This window comes from Thermobia domestica, chromosome 1 (genome assembly GCF_964235325.1).
Source record: "Thermobia domestica chromosome 1, izTheDome1.hap1.1, whole genome shotgun sequence".
NCBI classification, from domain to species: Eukaryota; Metazoa; Arthropoda; class Insecta; order Zygentoma; family Lepismatidae; genus Thermobia; species Thermobia domestica.
In genome coordinates this window covers 358,269,365-358,287,695 of record NC_137454.1, presented here as the reverse complement: position 1 = coordinate 358,287,695, position 18,331 = coordinate 358,269,365, and positions in this window count along the sequence as shown.

Here is an 18,331-nt window from a genome sequence, read left to right as displayed (position 1 = left end):
CAAGTATTTTCTTATTGATTTGATGTATCTTGTATCTGTTATCTTTAGGGTAATTACTTGTGTCGAAGTAATCAATATAATGTTTCATGTCCTCGTACACATCTTCTGTTTAAATATGGTAAACGGGGCTATCAGAATCTTTATAACATACTTCTGTTTTATCTTGGTATTTTGTCTTAATCACATTATAATGGAAGTCGTACATTAAATACTTTGATATATCTAAGGTACACATTTCAACATATATTGGTTTATTCATAGTCCTTTTGTTTTTATTTCTTATGATTGCATATAGATTTTCTGTATACATAATTCTAAGTTTAAAATTCGGTTTCGCAATCTCTTGCTGGATCACATTCTATTTTTATAAGTTTAAATCTCTTCCTAATATTATTCATTGTTCATTATTCATTATTCCCGAATGCTGAATTGTTCATGAGGTTGTAAAGACTTTCTCACAGTCATTTGTTGCTCTAGTTGCCATCTATGTGTTTAAATCAATGTAATTCTTTAACCAGTCTGACTGTTCGAACTCTATTGCCGTATGTATTTTCTTATGTTCCAATCCAAGTGATAGATATTGTTTTTGGTTCCGATAGTAAATCAAATATTTTTCTTTATCATATAGAGTTGTGAATAGCTTTGATTGTTTTGAACTAAGTAGACACATGTTTTCTGAAGGTAATGGATATTCTTTGTGATTGCCATGTATTTGTTTTAGATACCCAAGATCTACTTCTAATATGTAACCAGTATGGGAATCATCAGGTGTATTTTTGAGGTCTATTTCTCTTATCTCGTCTTCGCCTAACCATTTAAATCCATTAGACGTTAGATATTGATTCATAGTGCAGCCTTAGAGGTTCTTGGAATCGAGGTACATGATGTAAGAGTCTTCTTTATTATCATCATAATCTTGCATATACTTATTGTTTGCTTTTACATGTATTTTCGAGCATTGACTAATAACACCACTTATACCTTATTCTATCGTCAAGACCGTATTCTAATCTGTAAATAACTCTAGTTTTATATCTGTCATCTTTAACATTGCATCCCAAGCTGGAAGTGGTGCTGTCATATACCAAGGTGGATCGAGACTATAGGATTTAATACATGTTTCTCTAAAGTTCTCAAAAACACCTGCTAATAAAAACACATCAGTTTTTAGATATGGTTCATGGTATTCCCTGGAATTATAAACTTTAAAAGATTCCCATACTTTCTATGCATACTTATAATCCTCATCCCTTATTTGTGTGTTCATAAGCTTGATGCTTCCTTTGATGCTAATGGTCTCTTCTAAACTTATTTCAGTTACTAACATAATAATATCGGTAAATACATTTTCTTATTACAAGTTTGAATTCTTTTTTCATCAGGATGGAAGTGATGTGTATGAGTCATTTGTTTCTCGAAAGTTTTGATGATAATTTGTCTAAACAACATGGCATAAATCTAAATGAAAATATGAATTTTAATTTGATAGTTCCAAACTTTTTATTGAATGATATGTATAGTTTTTATTTATTAGGTATTAATTCTATTTGCTTATTATTACATCCTAGCTGTTTTATAAACAAGTTTAATTCATATCCTGATAAATTATGTATAATCACTGGTACAAGCATTGGTTTTCTAACATTTATATTACAATTGTTACATAATGCAGCTACAAACTCTCCAGTTAGATGGTCATGACGTTTAAGTTTATAGTTCTGTTGAGTATATTGTTCTTAAAAAAAGAGCAGCGCCCAGATTTGTTGAACTTTTTTATCTGTTCACTTGTGAAAGGTAACTCGTTATTTTGTCTATAAATGTTTCCTATTTGTTTAGCTCCGGTCTTTAGCATTCTTACGAACATCATAGCTGTATATTTACCTTTATACACAACATGAACTATTTTACTTCTATCATATTTCACACTATAGTCAAAGAACTGACATGACTTATGCTGTGTATATTTTTTGGTATTTGATTCATGTTCTGTAAAGCATTTTTCACAACCCATAAACTTATTCAATAGACATTCGAAGTGAGCGTAAATCGCAAACGTCGTCTTTATCTTATATTGGTTGTTCAGAAATTCAACGTATGTGCCTTGTGTCTTCTGATGGCATTTCTATCTTAACAGCTTTGTGAGTAGAACAATCTCTCTCATATTTTTCTAAAGCATGTTGGGAGTAAAGGTATAACAAGTATCTATCACATAAGTATTTTTGAGATCTTCATTTAGTTATTTGAGTACTAACTAATCTACTTAGATATTTAGTCCAACAATAGTGTGTTTTGTTTTCGTCTTTTGCATATAATAGATTCACATTGGAGTCTCTCGTTTTTAGTATGATATAAAACGCACACCATATATTTTTCGTTGTAAGTATAAATGTTAAACGATATAACGAGTATTCTTTCAATTATAGAAATGTCACTTAGCTTTACAGGGCAATCAATGTATTTTACTTTTTCCAAACCTTTAACAAGTTTTTCCAAATCTTCCAAATCTTTAACAGTAGGCCTGTACTTTGAGAGTCGTTGTGAATTCATTTCAACAGGTTGCAATGCTGAAGAAATTAAATATGAGCTACACTTTAAACCTTGGTTTTTACATTAATAGGCGTCTGTTTCGTTTTGGTTTCATATGATAGTTCCAAATATGACTATTCTCTATACTGTGCATATTTATTAAGACGCAACTTTGCGTATCTTATATTAATGAGAGCCCATCGGAACATGAAGCTTCAAACTCATCCATTCTTGTTCTTGTTTGACATAACTTATGAAGTGATTGGTATATGTAGATTGGAATATCTAGTGTTGAATTGTTGAATTTCTTTACCTTTCTTGTATTGACACTATCAAGAGATTAGCATTTAAAGAACCACGTTTCTTTAAGCTGACGTTCAGTCTATTTTTAAAGCCTCTGATGCTCATGTTTTTGAGGATAATGCTCTTTATTATAATCTGTTTTGAATCTCCATTTCACTCATCTTGATACAAAAGATGAGTCTTGGAGCTTTACATCAATCGGTAGTAAATCGGGTTTCACTCTTGGTTCTTCAGTTACTTCTTAAAATGATAACAGTTTTAAAGCGTTCTTTCTTTCTAGTCTTTGGGGGGCGCGGTGGCTCAGTGGTAGAGCGTTCACCTCTGGTGCTTGGGGTCCCGGGTTCGATCCCAGCCCCCGCCAAGTGAACTTTGTGGTGGACAAACACCGTGCTCGTGGGTTTTCTCGGGGTTCTCCCGTTTCCTCCCACTTTCTTCATTCCACCATTTCACTCATCTCTCATTATCACCGTCTCCTTTAGCCTAACCGGCATAATCGTGGGACGTTAAACTTAAAGATTTCATTTCATTTTTCTTTCTAGTCTTTAACCCATCAATACGCGTGCGGATTTTTGTGACGTGGATAGTCGCGCGGGCTACCATTGTAACTCATTTGTTTTTTATTATTATGTTGCTTAGCTTTTTTATTATTTCTGTCTTTCTTGTAGAAAATTGTTTTATAAACTTTTTAAAGAGTTTTATACACGATTTGAGAAATATGTTTATTCTGAAAGCTATGTATATACAAAGGAGACCAACACCATTCTTTTTTTTCAAAAGTGATACAGGAATAAGACTAAAAGTTATTTGTATTTATCAATAAATGGACCAATCCGGCGCATTTTAAACTTTCTTTTATCTTAAACATATGTGTTAGAATTGTTAAAAAATTAAGTATAATTTTTCAAAAATTTTACAAATATTACAAATAAACGTATTATCCATAAAACATATAACTTTTCAGCATAACGAGTTTCTGGTATCAAAGTTTGATTACGATTTTGCATAATTTTACATATGCTATTCACACTCTTACATTTTTCTTTTTATGTTTCCGTATCAATGTCCTTCTAAGCATGTTCTGTACACAAGTTGTGACTGGTCAATGCACATTTTCCAACAAACACTGACCACTCATCAAAAGCATCAAAATGTCAATAACTGCACGTACAATCTCGTCTGTAAATTTTGCATCACGGTTAAGTACAAATCTCAACCTAACACTGTCAATGTAAATATTGGTAAAATCAACCTTAAGTCTCGAAATGTTTGCATCTAAAAGCACTTCTAGATATTCAAGCTCCGACAACGCAGACCTATCCCCACCTTTAGGTCCTGGAAAACAAAGCACAATATTATGAGCACGAGCGCAAATACTACGAGTAGACGTGACTTATTTCCAGTTGAGATTGTCTTTTACTACATAATAATTTACTTCAGAACTGTCTTTACTACTATCATCAACAGGTATCAGTGATTCCTGCCGCCCGGAATTCTCAGTCACATCTTCTGAATTTTCACTATTTCTGTGTCCGAAAAATGAATTTTTGCGGTCTCAAAATGTTAACTATCGCCATCTAGAAAACATGTCTCATCAGAATTGCCATTTTTGAAACTCATTGACCATCTGATCAACACTCAAACTATAATGAAAAAAAAACTTTGACGCTTTGGAACTCCCGTGGCATCAATAGTCGCGCGGGCTACAGATGTAGCCCATGAAACTTTCAAGTAGAATAACAATGAGCTCCTTTCGATTTTTCGTTTGACCACACACTAAACATGCAGAATGACATTTGATAGAAAAATACACAGACACCCTTTGAGTTATCATCTCGCACTACTTTGCGGCAAGGAAAATAAAAAAGTTGGGCTACAATAGTAGCCCGCGCGCGTATTGGAGGATTAAGATTTCGTTTCTCCAGTGATGCCGCTTTCAAATGGAAATACGTTCTGTCTTCTTAGTCTTTCTTTGAATGTCTCAAGATCATCTTTTCGTAGTAAATAAATGAGTTGTTCTTTCCGCAGTCGGGAGTAACCTCTAAGACCTCTTTCTTTGCATAGCTCTTTCACCTTAACTACAGTGCGTCCAGTATAATTCATCTTAATTCTTAGAATAAGTGAATTTTGATTTTATTTTATTTTTCTTATACCACTACCATTAATACGACCAACATTTTTTCTTTACTCAGTCGGAAATAACCACTTATCTCCTTCTCTGTACATATACTGTTTGCCTCTAATACAATATATTTAAATAAAGACTTCATCTTCGTGTTTTGTCCTTGCAAATTTTGATCTGATTTCATTTTTTCTTAACAGATCACGTCTCATTTATTATAGAGCGGCTTCTATGGGATACATAATTACATTCTAAATTACATATTTAAGAATCAACCTTGTCATAATGTCATTGTAAAGATTCTTTTTTTTAAGATTATCCCAATTCGATTGTAGTTCTGAATTTTCATTTTTCTTTAACTCTATTTCTTTTGGCAAGACCTCTTTTCATTTTAATTCTACTTGATTTTCTATTGGTGCTGCTAGAAGTTTAAGTTCTTCGTGAATAATTTAAGTTGATCATATATTAAAACGCAATCTATATCTATTATTTATTATATAGAAAATATGTAAATCTGAAATTAACTGAATTTTTTATATGAAATCGTAATCGAATATGCCAGTTGCTAAACAAGTATTATATCTTACACCTGTATTCAACCGTGCGTGTTATTACCTAGACGATGAAGATTATCTTTTAGAGAATGTGGAGTATGATATAGATGATATTTATTTTAACCAACATGAATATGATAATCTAGATGATGACGACGATGAAAGATTTAATCCTGATTTGATTAATGTTTGTATTGCGATTTGTATGTTAGATCATTTGCTTAGGAATTCAGTTAAGTAAGATAATGAACGTCTTATAAAAAATATTATTCAGAAGTATATTATGAACTTGTCAGATGAAATAGTAAATACACTAACATATAAGCAATTGTCTTAAATGCGCTTTACTGAAAATGTAACAGAAGATTTCATACGTAAATACAAGAATAAGATCAATTGGGGACACTTATCATATAATGACTTACCTGAAGATTTCATAACAGAGTTTGCGCATAGAGTTAACTAGTTGACTATAAAATGCAATGATTTATCAGAAGATTTTATAGCAGAGTTTGTTGAAAAGGTTGATTCAGGGATTATATCAAACAGAAAATTATCTGAAGGTTTTATAAGAACGTTTGCTGATAAGGTTGATTGGCACAAAGTTAGGTCATATTTACGTTTATCAGAAGATTGTGTTAGTGAGTTTGCTGATTGACTAAGTTGGATTGGGACTTAACGAGACAAGATTTATCAAAAGCTTCTGTTTTACAATTCAAAGATAAGATACCTAACGAGTTTCCATTTCTATATCGTTAATATTTTGATTAGAGGAGCAGACCTGCTGAACTTATATCACGTTTTATAATCTACCTGATGATCCGAAACTTCCAGAAGCTCTTTAGCTTTTGTTATAAAAGTTTATACCCACTTCGACAGGTTATATTTCATGTTTTATTAAAACTAACTGCGAAACGTTTGAAATATTTGAAGAACATGCTCTTTCCTTCTTTACCACCGTAACTTCTCCATGATATCCGCTGTCTATAACACCTGCACATACATCTATATTTTCTTTTGAATTTAAACTTGTTCTGGAAAGTATTTTCCCAAAATGTCCTCTTCGTACGTCAATCTTGACTCAAGTTTTAAGTAGATGAGTATGCACAGGTTTCATTCTCACAGTCTAAGAAGAATAGGGATCATAGGGAAGAATAGAGAAAAATAATCAAGTTAATATAAGATATAATTCAAAAATTAGAAAATTGCTTAAAGAAGAAGAGAAGAAATTACGTCATGTTATTTATGCGTATTACAGCTTAATCACTTAACAATATTACTATCTGCAGCAATTGGTTTTATTAATGTATCTATCCCTGTGGCAGTTTATTCAATTATAACAAAAACTTTAGCTAAATGTAGGGGAGACATTACAATAATGTGTTCTAAACTTAATATTACTTCGACGAAGGATGAACGCAAGTGTATTGAAAATTGTATTAACTCTTTTAGAGAACAATCAGTGATGATAATAATATTGAATGGATGAGGAATATATTAAAGATAGAGATTATAAGATTAAATACACACTAAAAATTAAAAATATGAGGGAATCTAATTAAGCTTTGTTATGTAATAAATGAGTAAGTGTAAGATAACTGTTAACTAGGATGTGAGAAAGATGGTTAAAGACAAAACGGCTATGTTATAAGTTTTCTTATTGTAGGTCTGCTTGTGAGAAAACGTTTATCCTATATATACTACAGCCAGATTGCTTAAACAAAAATCATTGCTACATTTATTTTAAAAGCAGAAATTAGTCAAACGATTACTACGATTACAAGAACGATCTGCCAAAGCAGAACTAAAATTTAAGAAACAAATTGCAACATTTTTAAGTGGTAATGAGTCGGTTGTTCCATTTTGAATGTGAAAAGTATTCTATTGTTAAATTTGATGATTATACTTCAGAGAATAAAGATAGGGTTACAAATTACTTTACAAGGGGAAGGCATAGGCATTATATGGTTTCTATTTTGCACAAACGTATTCCAGAGTACCTAAATTGGTAGTATGAGATAATACCTTCTTGTGCTTGTTTCGTCAAGATTATGCTAATTTAAAACATGTGTACAATGAGTTTGTAGGAGAGGATATGTAGTACGATTAATTCAATGAAATATGTTCTACTTGTTGCAAAACATGTTTATGGTTTTATGGTTATCGATATGACAAGGAAAGTAAATAATGATAAGTATAGAAACAAGATAAAAATATTTTATAAACATTTGACAATTCTTCACGTTTTCTTTATGTTAATCGACGTTCTCAAGACATTCTTCTGACATAGTACACGTTTTCTGACGTTTTCAGAAGTTTATAGACGTTTCATATACGTTCTTCTGACGTTCGTTCACGTTTCTTCACGTTTTCTAGATATTCGTTTACGTTTCCAGACTTTCTCTACACGATTTCCTGACGATTGTTCATGTTTGTTCGTTTCCCTTATACTAAATGGATGAGAGAAAAATTCTCAGAAATCTTAAGTTAAAGGACTTCTTATACAGTTTTAAAAATTGGAGAAAAGGAATATTACGAATATATGACAACTACAAAAATCAAGAACAACATATAATTAATGATATTGAGAATGTAGGTAGTGAGATTAAAGAAGTAGTATAAAAAATAAAATCTAAAGCAGAACTAGTTTCAGTCCTAACTAAGAGTAAACGAATATATTCAGCATATTTAGAATAATTTCCAATTTATGACATCTTTGTAGAGGAATATGATACGCCAGTGACTACAGAGATAAAGCAAATTAGAAAACAAATCAAAGATAAATTAGAAGGAGTAGAACCTTTAGCAACTTATTTTGGTAAGATTACAATGAGATATTAATGCTAAAAGAAACGATGATGTGTTTGGAATAGAAAGTATTGCGGAACATGGTAAGATAATAAACAAAATAGGAAATTCTAATTTTAAGTTAACGGTGATGATTCAATAATTACCGAAAAAACCTATAAAGAAAAAGAAGGTTTATTTCAGTTGTTAACAATTAATATTACTAAACATATTGAAGATTATGATGTGGAATATTTTAAAATTATGAAGAAATGATAATAAAATCAAATGCTTCGTTTCAAGATTATAATCCTGATAATAAAAGAGTTGCAACTGGTAAAAGTGCAAAATAAAAAAAAATATTATAAAACGTATTAAAGAAGCAAAGATTAAACGAAGTTTACCCCTAACTCCAAAATCTAAAATGCCGGGGGTATGAATTTAACAATATACCGAAGTGCCTAAAAATAGATTTGGATGTATGATATTCGAAAGTTAATAAATAGATTGTTATAGATGGAGAAGAAAATGCTAATGATAATAATTTTTACAATGAGAAGGTACGCATATTAAGAATGCTTTATAACAAGCTTTCACAATTTATTTTTAATAACTGAAAAGGTATAGGTAACTTGATAAAGATACAGAACACATTACCACCAAAATTTTGGAATGATGAGTAACTTGGTAAAAGGTTTATGAAATAAATTGTAAATATGAATGGAATTCTAGAGTTACGTTTACGAGGCTACTCGTACTGTTGGCCCCTTACTTAGCTACAAGAAAGATTAGAAAGAGAAGATTAGGGAATAAACCCAATAGTTGAATCTTGTAAGGAACGCGATATATACTACAGACAAAATAGAGGTACAGCTTCAAGATATATTGGAGAGAAAGAATTAGAAAATAAAGCATGGCGAAGAGCATTTTAGTAAAGATGCATCAATTAGTGAAAGACTAACAACTTTTGGAGTTGGTACTGCTATGAATCCTAAAGTTAAGTTTGGATGGGGTCTTTATGATTTTCCTTCTAGTAAACGGTATGGAGAGTATTGAGAGTTATGAGCTGTAAAGTTTTACTACGAATAGAAAACATAATAATTCGAAGGAACCTAACAAAGATATTGAATTTGATTTTGATGTAGGAGGATGATTTATTTATCCTCACAAAGGAAACTTTTTGATGATTTTTGCAGTTTTAGGTCTTGGAGCTGGAGGATCATTTGGAGTTATTGACACAATATAACTTAAAGATAGATTTGATCTACTTGAGTACTTAAAACAAGCAGATTTGGAAACAGATGACAAATTTTGATTAAGAAAAGGTCTTACAGTTTAATATAAGCTAAGATTAATTGTAAACTTTTTAAGTGATTATAAAGAGGTTAAGTGGAAAGGTGGATTGACAATAATATTTGTATAATATTATAATAATAATCATAATGATGTTTTATGTAAGTGGGGATCAAGGGCTCCACATGAAGAAAAAGTAACAATGAAGAGTACGGAGACAAGAATGCGAATAGTAGTGTATGAACATAACTACGAAAGCAAGTTAAAGCTAAATATTCTTAAAGAGCATGAAATTATGCTATTTGGCACTTATCAATGTGTTCATAGGAATGTAGAAGCTTCTTTCTTGGAATTTGTTGTAACTGCTCAATGTAATTCTAAATAATTAAATGTGCCTGATTTGTTAATTGTAAATTTTCAAACTCATAAAATGAATACGCAGACTGCCGAGACTATTAATATTTAACATTGTAAAGTTAATAACCTCTGTCTGAAAAATTGTGGAGTCTTTCAAAATGGAAACAGATATTTAAAATACGGATAATTATTTTAAGATGAATGAAATTTATACTACATTTATGAGAATAGCTTGTAGAAATAAGGAAATGCACTACAAGGCAGATAAGTTCCCATCTATGTGAATAAAAAGACCACTGTATTTAAGAGATATGGTGCATCTATAAATGTGAGAACAAAATTAAAATCAATAGTATATTTTGCAGAAACAATAGCTAATAAATCAATTTGTTATGCGATTTTGATTGGCCAAAAGAAATTTATGTATGACCCGAAAAATGAGAAAGTAGTAGAAAGGTTTTTGATTAGATTCAATTAAGTTTATTTGTTTTAGATTTAGTTTCAAAACTTTTTGAGTATATTTTTTCATAAAATGTTATGATATATATCTCAGAACGATAGATAAACATTTTCTATTAAATAAAAGTGGTAGAATAGGTCGAGTTTTTAAATAAGGTGGGAGAATTGAAACAAAAACCAACTAAAGACTTGTGGGAACTGGATCAAGATACACTATTTCAAATTCTAAAAATGGAAAAGGTAAAGACTATATATGGTAAGAGTAGTTTAGTTGAGTGTGAAAACATTAAGATATTTCTTCGACGTAGATGTACTAAACACTTGCCTGATAAAATGATAAGTGCTATAGTTAAAAGTGGATTGAAGATTACATACAATGGACTAAAAATTTTTACCCAACTTTGAATTATGTGTTTGAATAAAAGTAATATATGATTTTTTTAAAATCTACTAGGAAAAAAGAGTTTCTCTTATGGAAATTGAGCAGAAGTTTATTCTTTCAAATAAATTCAACGTAATCCTCAAGAACCTTCAGGACCATACTAAATTCGTCTTTGAGGTGAATGGCTTCCTATTTTTTTTAAACTATGACAAATGGACTGAGCCTAAGAAGTCACTGTTTCCCATAGAGAACGAGATAAGGAGGTAATTTCACTATCAGTATCCGAACTTGCAAATCATGTAAACATGTAATACATACAACATAGTAAATCGTTTTTTTTTTTGTTTATATCAGAAAAACTAATTTGTCAACATCTGTATAACGACCGACCTTTTTTTTTTGCTAGTTTGTCTTTTAATAAACCATTTAGAATGCTATTCTATAAAACAGAGGAATATATGTATTATGTTTTGCGTACGCGTTGTGGTTCTATACTAGTTCCCGACTTAAACGAGTTTTACAATTTCCTACTGTTGGACAAAATTTCTTGGTACACTCCATATAAGATTTTTCAAATACGCTGTTCTCGGTTTTTATTTTATACCAAAAGGAGAACTCTGATATGAGAACTCTATTAAGGGAGTAGATAAGTTGATATCGTTTGTAGATGTGATTTAGTTATAGTTCTTAGTTATACAGTTTTATGGATTTAAAGCCTGTGTGTATAGCATTGTAATTCTCCTGTGCTAGTGAAAGCACTGCGATGACGGGTGAGCTAGAAGTTACAGAAGTCAGGGGTAGAGCTAGAAGTTACAGGCTTTCAGAGGTAGGTGGGGAGGGTGTGCTCGTAGTTTTGTATCCTGTAATTGCAAATTCCGTAGTTTAGTTTAAGGTCACTTGCTATATCTTCTATTAGTGTTAAGACGCATATGTACACTTTGGAAATATATTATATATTTCCTTTTCATCTCCCGTTTGTATTCGATGCAAGCAGGTAAACAAGATCTTTACAGATATTTATAACGATAACGTTGTATATTATAGGTTTCGTCCGTAATCAGGGCTGCCGTGCTCAAGCATTTTTCCCACAAAAGAGAAGAAAATACCTATAATGTACACAGTATATGTGCATTGAAAGGGGAGACGGCACACGTTATAAACTCCACAAGACAAAAACTGCACAAGACCTGAAACTCATTTTGCGGCACAAGTCCTAAACGGCACTAGACTTAAAAATCTCTTGTGGCGCTACAATAGCGTCCGTGCGAAGAATACTGCCAATCCATTTGTCATAACTTTAGATATTCTCTTTCTTACAACCTAACCAGATTCTAGCTCATATTCTATAAGTATTTGTTTCTAAATACGTACACTCATGTTGAAAGTTATTGAGCCATGTCTATAAATATGTAGTTCTAAAAATATAATTTGATAACGAATTCGTCCAGTATTTCTTATAATATTGGTATATATATATAATCGGCAAAGATATGTAAATGGCAAATTTTGTGTTCAAAGAGCAGTAAATAAGGACGATGAAATGAAAATAAAATTTTCTTGTCCATTTAGAAATATCTTGTTTTATTTATTTTAATTTTTCATTTTAAATTATAATTCTTTTCCTATGGCATTTAACAGAAATATACATTTCCCGATTATACACATAGTATCAGTATTAAATGTACTCTCCAAAGTCTCTTTCAAATTATATTCTTACAAGAAGTCTGATATATATTCGACATTCACTTTGGAGATGAGTGTACATATTTGGTCGTTCTCAAATAAATAAACAAATATATAGATAAAGCTCATCTTCCTCTCTTTCTCTTTTTATGACATCACTTGTGTGGTGACACAATTTTACCTGCCTATCAAATGTGATTCCCAGTTCATCCATAATGTTTTTCTCTATTTCCACACCATCTACGACGTATTAATAATACAATATTATGTTTTAGTTATAGTAGTATTTGCGTCACCCTATCGCACTCTTGATTATCCAATTTGGGGCTCATGGACCATAGCTTTAATGTGAATGAATAAGGGATGCTTTTGCCCGGGATTGCGTCACCTATTGAAATTTTGCTTATGTCTACTTAGGGGCCAGGCACGCTGATGCGAATGAGCCAGTGGTACCTTCACCTGGCTATGACGTCATTGAATTGTGATTTTTGGATTAGAGGTTATGATGATTGTTTAAAATTAAAAAAAAATATTCTTGATGATTTATTACGTTATTTATTAGTACAAGTTTATGAATGTTTTTTTTATTTTTGTTCCCTTTTTTGGCATACAGTTTGGAGATTGTTATCCCTTTTGATGAGATTGTATATAATTGGACTAACACTGGCGCAAAAAAAAATCTTTAGTTTCACGTCCTACAGTTATGCCGATTAGGCTAAAGGAGACGGCGACAATGAAGAATGAATGAATTGGTGGAATGAAAGTGTGGGAGAAAATTGGAGTATCCTGAGCATAATGCTGCCCACCACAAAACTACTTTCGAGGAGTTTGAAGCAGGGACCCCATACAGCAGAGGTTACCGCTCTACCATTGAGCCACCGCGTCCCCTACTGGTGCGAAGGAATTAGATATATTTGGTTTTTGCTAATGTGTTTGTTTGACGTCGGGGTGACCCATTTTCACTTTTGATTATCCAATTAGGGACCCATGCCCCATAGCGATAATGTGAATGAGTTATAGAAGCTTTAGTCCGGGATTGCATTACCTATTGAAATTTGGTTATGCTTACTCAGGGGCCAGGGAATGCATAAGATCACTCAGGATACATATGATCAAATTGACCCTCGTGACGAGAGGGACTTCGTTCCCTTTGATGTGTATAAAATATATTAAAACTTGGAATTCTTTTTTCAACTTATCATATTATTTTTGATTAGACATTTTCGTTATATAATAGAGTACAATCGTTTACTTTTTAAATTTGGGAGTAATCGTTCCCCTTGATGAGTATTGATTTTGGAGTCTTATTATGTTATATCATTACCTAGAGGCATATTTAAAATTATTCCCTTAAATTTGATAAGTACTTTTCGATCCATTTTGTTCCGCTTCAGGGGTGAACATGGATACCTTACATGTGTTAATTAGTAAGTTATAGACATTGCAATCGCCTCGAGTTCGATTCTTAGTGCTAGTTTAGGAAATGTTGAATTTAACTTCCCCTTGAGGCTAAGCAAAACGATGTTGAGAAATGAGATAAATTCATAAACTTACTTGATTGAGAATTGAAGCAAGGACTTCACACATTTGAGACAAGCGCTAAGCGACCGTATACCTTTGAGAAATTTTAATTTGTTGATTACTACGTTATAGACATTGCAATCGTCCGAGTTCGATTCATGGTGCTAGTTTCAGGAAATATTGAATTGAACGCCCCTCGCGGCTAAGAAAAACTATGGTGATGAGAAATGATGAAATGGGAAAACATCATAAACTTACTTGGCTGAGGATTGAAGCAGAGACCTCACACATCAAAAATAAGAGCTGAGCCACCATGACCCATTGAGATTTTTTTAAATTTCCTGTGCGAGCAGTTTTGCGTATCAAAGGAAGACGAGCAGATTTAAACATATTATTATACATTACACTTTTAAGGCCGTTGTTACGCATAGATGTTTGTTATTGTGATTTTGCAGAATGAGTTTTACGAACAGTACTTCATCAGCATTTTTCTCAGCTGTTAGTGCAACGACCGACTTTTAAAGCTGAACTTCACATTTATGTCAGACATGTTTCGTAACATATCGATGAGTGTTACATTTTTCAATCAGGTTTATGGAAAATGAATCACATTTTAGATGTGTTAATTAGAGTGTCGTAAGAATCGAACGAGTCAAAGGTATATATCATAATTAGAATTGGGATACTTGATGTCGTAACTATTGATGTGTAAGGAGAAAAACTTGAATAATGTCATAAGCAGATTGTTTCTAACGTCACATTTGGGCTCATGATGCATTATGGAAGGCGTGTTTTCATTGGTTCTCCGTCATATCATTTATTAATTTCCTTGTTTTTTGATTAGGTGATAATGATGCCACTTTATTGTTGAACACGTTTCAGACCTAAAAAAAATTCTTAATTTCATTTTTCAAGTCCTACTTTCACGAAGATCTTGAAATTGAGCCCGTGTACGTCTTGTGTTAGCGTGACTTTACTCTGTTCACTGGATTCGAGGAAAGTTATTATGAGTTTAACAACCGCGTTTCTTAATATCAATGGAGTGCTTTTGAAATATATTACGCATGAGGATAACATTGTTATTACTGTTATATATAGCATGTAATATTTAGTCTATGGGAGAGCAAATGGAATAATAAGTGGGAGTGCCCTCACTTACTTGGCCGGGGATTGATTTAGGAACCCCATACTTTAGAAGTATGCACGAGAAAATGATATCATTTGTTGATTTTGTTTTAGCGTCCCTTCAGTAGTGGGGCTAGGAATACAGCTTAATGTTGAATCTGAGCGCATACTGGGTATTGAACCCAGGCCAGAGGTGCGTAACACTAACCACTTAGCTATGAGGAAGCTCAGTTTCTGAAAGTCATCATTAACGTAATTTTAAAATTACAAAATTTTAGTTTTTCAAAAAACTACGCACGAATTTATTCCCCGAAAAGTTTAACAGTGAGACGTTGACCTACAGTTAAACGTGGGATCTGATCTCTCGCCGTGAATCGAATTCGAGTCTTCCTTGTTTAAAAGCTTAGCTCAAAAAAGCAAGCGCATGAGATTTTGTTTCCGTTTCATGTTTGTTATACGTTTCAAAATTCAGTGTGAGGGGAAATGCTTAACAGAATGGTTCTCTCAGCACAGTTAGAAAAACAATTTCATTCATTTTTTGTCACTACAGAAACTTAGTTCAGTAACATGTTAATGTTGGTCCCGGGTTTGCTTTCCATTATGACGACAATAAAACGTTTTAACAGTAGTACTATTGGAGATATATTTCTTTTAGGATTGATCCTGTAGTCATTTTGATACCGTTAAACATGTTAGCCATCGCTCATTTGGTAATTCAATTTTAATTCGTGCTTTCTTCTCTCTCGTTTTTGATATTTGTTTTCTTTGTCTATTCCTTCTTTTTTTACCTTACCTTTTGCTGTTTGAATAAGGCTACTTCTGGCTTTACTGTTTTGCTAGAAATCAATAGTCATTATCGGAGTTCTAATCTTGAAGGACGAATTCAAATCAATGCTCCGACCAGTGACACCGACATTGCTGAGTGGGTTCAGATCTTCTTTCAACATATGTTGTATTACTTATTGGAAAATGTCAACGAATCATTGATGGTTGGATTATCAATTTTATCTCATGATGAGAAGAACAAGGCGTTTTATTTATCTTTCAGGCGTGCAAGTAATCTGACACTGGAAACTTTATTGGCTTTCTCCGATCCCATCCTTCAATGTAACAATAGTTTTCTCATGAACGAACTGTTGATTGTACATTTTCATCATGTGGATTTGCCCCGTGGATTTGGAAGAATGCGTTGAAGTCTTTTATCAAATGACGAGTTACTAAAACGCAAGAACAGCATTTTACGTGTAAAAAACACCGACAAGAAATGCTTAGCTTATGCGATTGTTATTGATATTGGCCTAATGAAATATAATGATACAAATAAGAAAATGTACAAACTATATCGGGGACACTGGAAATGTGTCGTTTTCCCTGATGTACATGAACTTTTGTCTAGATCATCAGGGAACTTAGAGCATGGAGGATCTGTGGAAGAATTGCGACAATTGCAACGCTACTTGACAAATTGTAAACTTACCGTATACACCAGCTTTTCCGAAGAATATATTCTGTATTAAGGGCCTGGTGGCAAAAACAAAATTCCAATCAATTTAATGTGCATCAATTCTCATTATGACATCATTACATCATTAACGTCCGTTTTTCTACTGTGTATTATTCTGTTGTATGCCACAAAAAAATATGATCATCGTACTGCATACGTCAAGAACTGTTCGGCCATTTGTGAGAAATGTTTGCAGAAACCGCCATGCAGTAAGACTAATGCGGAGAAGAACTGTCCAGAATGCAATCGTGAATTTTATGGTGAAATATGCTATACAGTCATCTGACTGTACCATATCATAAAGGGCAGCCAATATGCAAGATGGTGAAACAGTGTTCCAAGTGTTTACGCATTTATTCGTTTCTCCATACAGGGGAAAGATAACACCAAAGTACAGATTACTTTTGTAACGTGTGTCGTAAAAACGTTATGTCTGCCCATCCAATGCTACATGAAGCCTGATACGACTGAATTAAAATCTGGAGTTGCATCAGTGTTACATGCCAAAAAGGCTATGATAGTCTTCTATGATATCGAAGCCACACAGGATACTTACTTTGGTGAGACACGTTCATTCATAAGCACAATTTACTGGTGGCCCAACAAGTATGTTACAACTGTGTTCAAGATGAAGATACACATCCTCGATGTGAAGCTTGTGGACAGCGGGAACATATTTTTCAGGATGATCCGGTTATTGCCAATCACGACCCAACAAAAAAAACTTATTTTATTTTTGACACATAACTCTAAGGGATATGATGGTCATTTTATTCTTAAATCTTTAGAGGAAGAACATGAATTGAAAACTGCTTTGATCTTCAACGGAGAAAGAATTTTAAAAATGAAAGTGAATCACTTATCGTTTATTGACTCCTTAAATTTCATGCCAATGGCTTTAAGTAAATGATCCAAGGACTTCATTTACCAGCGACCATAGGATATTTTCCACACTTTTAAATACTGCTCCAAATCAAGCGTGTGTGGGAAAATTACCGGACATACATTATTATGGTTAGATGAAAGCGGATGAACGAGAAAAATTCATGACATGGTACAACGAAAACCAGAACGATACGTTTGCTTTCCAAGAAGAATTGCTGAAATATTTTGTCCAGGACGTCAACGTACTTCGAATGGCTTTTATGTCTTTCATAACCCGTTTTGAACATGAAACCTACGTCAATCCTTTCTTGGAGGCTATCACTTCGGCGAGTGTGTGCAATTTAGTATTTCGACGAAATTTATTAAAACCCAATACTATTAGCATTCCTCCTGCACGAGGATACCGTCACACAAACAATCAGTCACGTATCGCTTTGCACTGGTTTCCCTACATGGAAGAACAAGGTGGACATCCAATTCTACATGCAGAAAGACGAAAAGAAGTTTTCATTGCTGGTTTTCATCTGGACGGTTACTACAATCATCCCAACACTGAAGAGGAACATGTATATGAATTTCAAGGTTATAGGGTCCACGCTTGTCCTCTCTGTGTCCCTACAGGCCGTGACCAGCCCATTTATGAGAACTCCGAAGAAACTATGAACTATCGCTACGAGAGAACAGGCGTAAAATGAAATTATTACGATCCATTGGATATAAAGTACGGTACATGAAATGTGGGAAGGTGAATTTCGTCAAGTGTTAAAATCCATTCCAGCATTGGACTCTTTTTTAATCACAAATAGGACACCGTTAAATCCAAGAGACAGCTT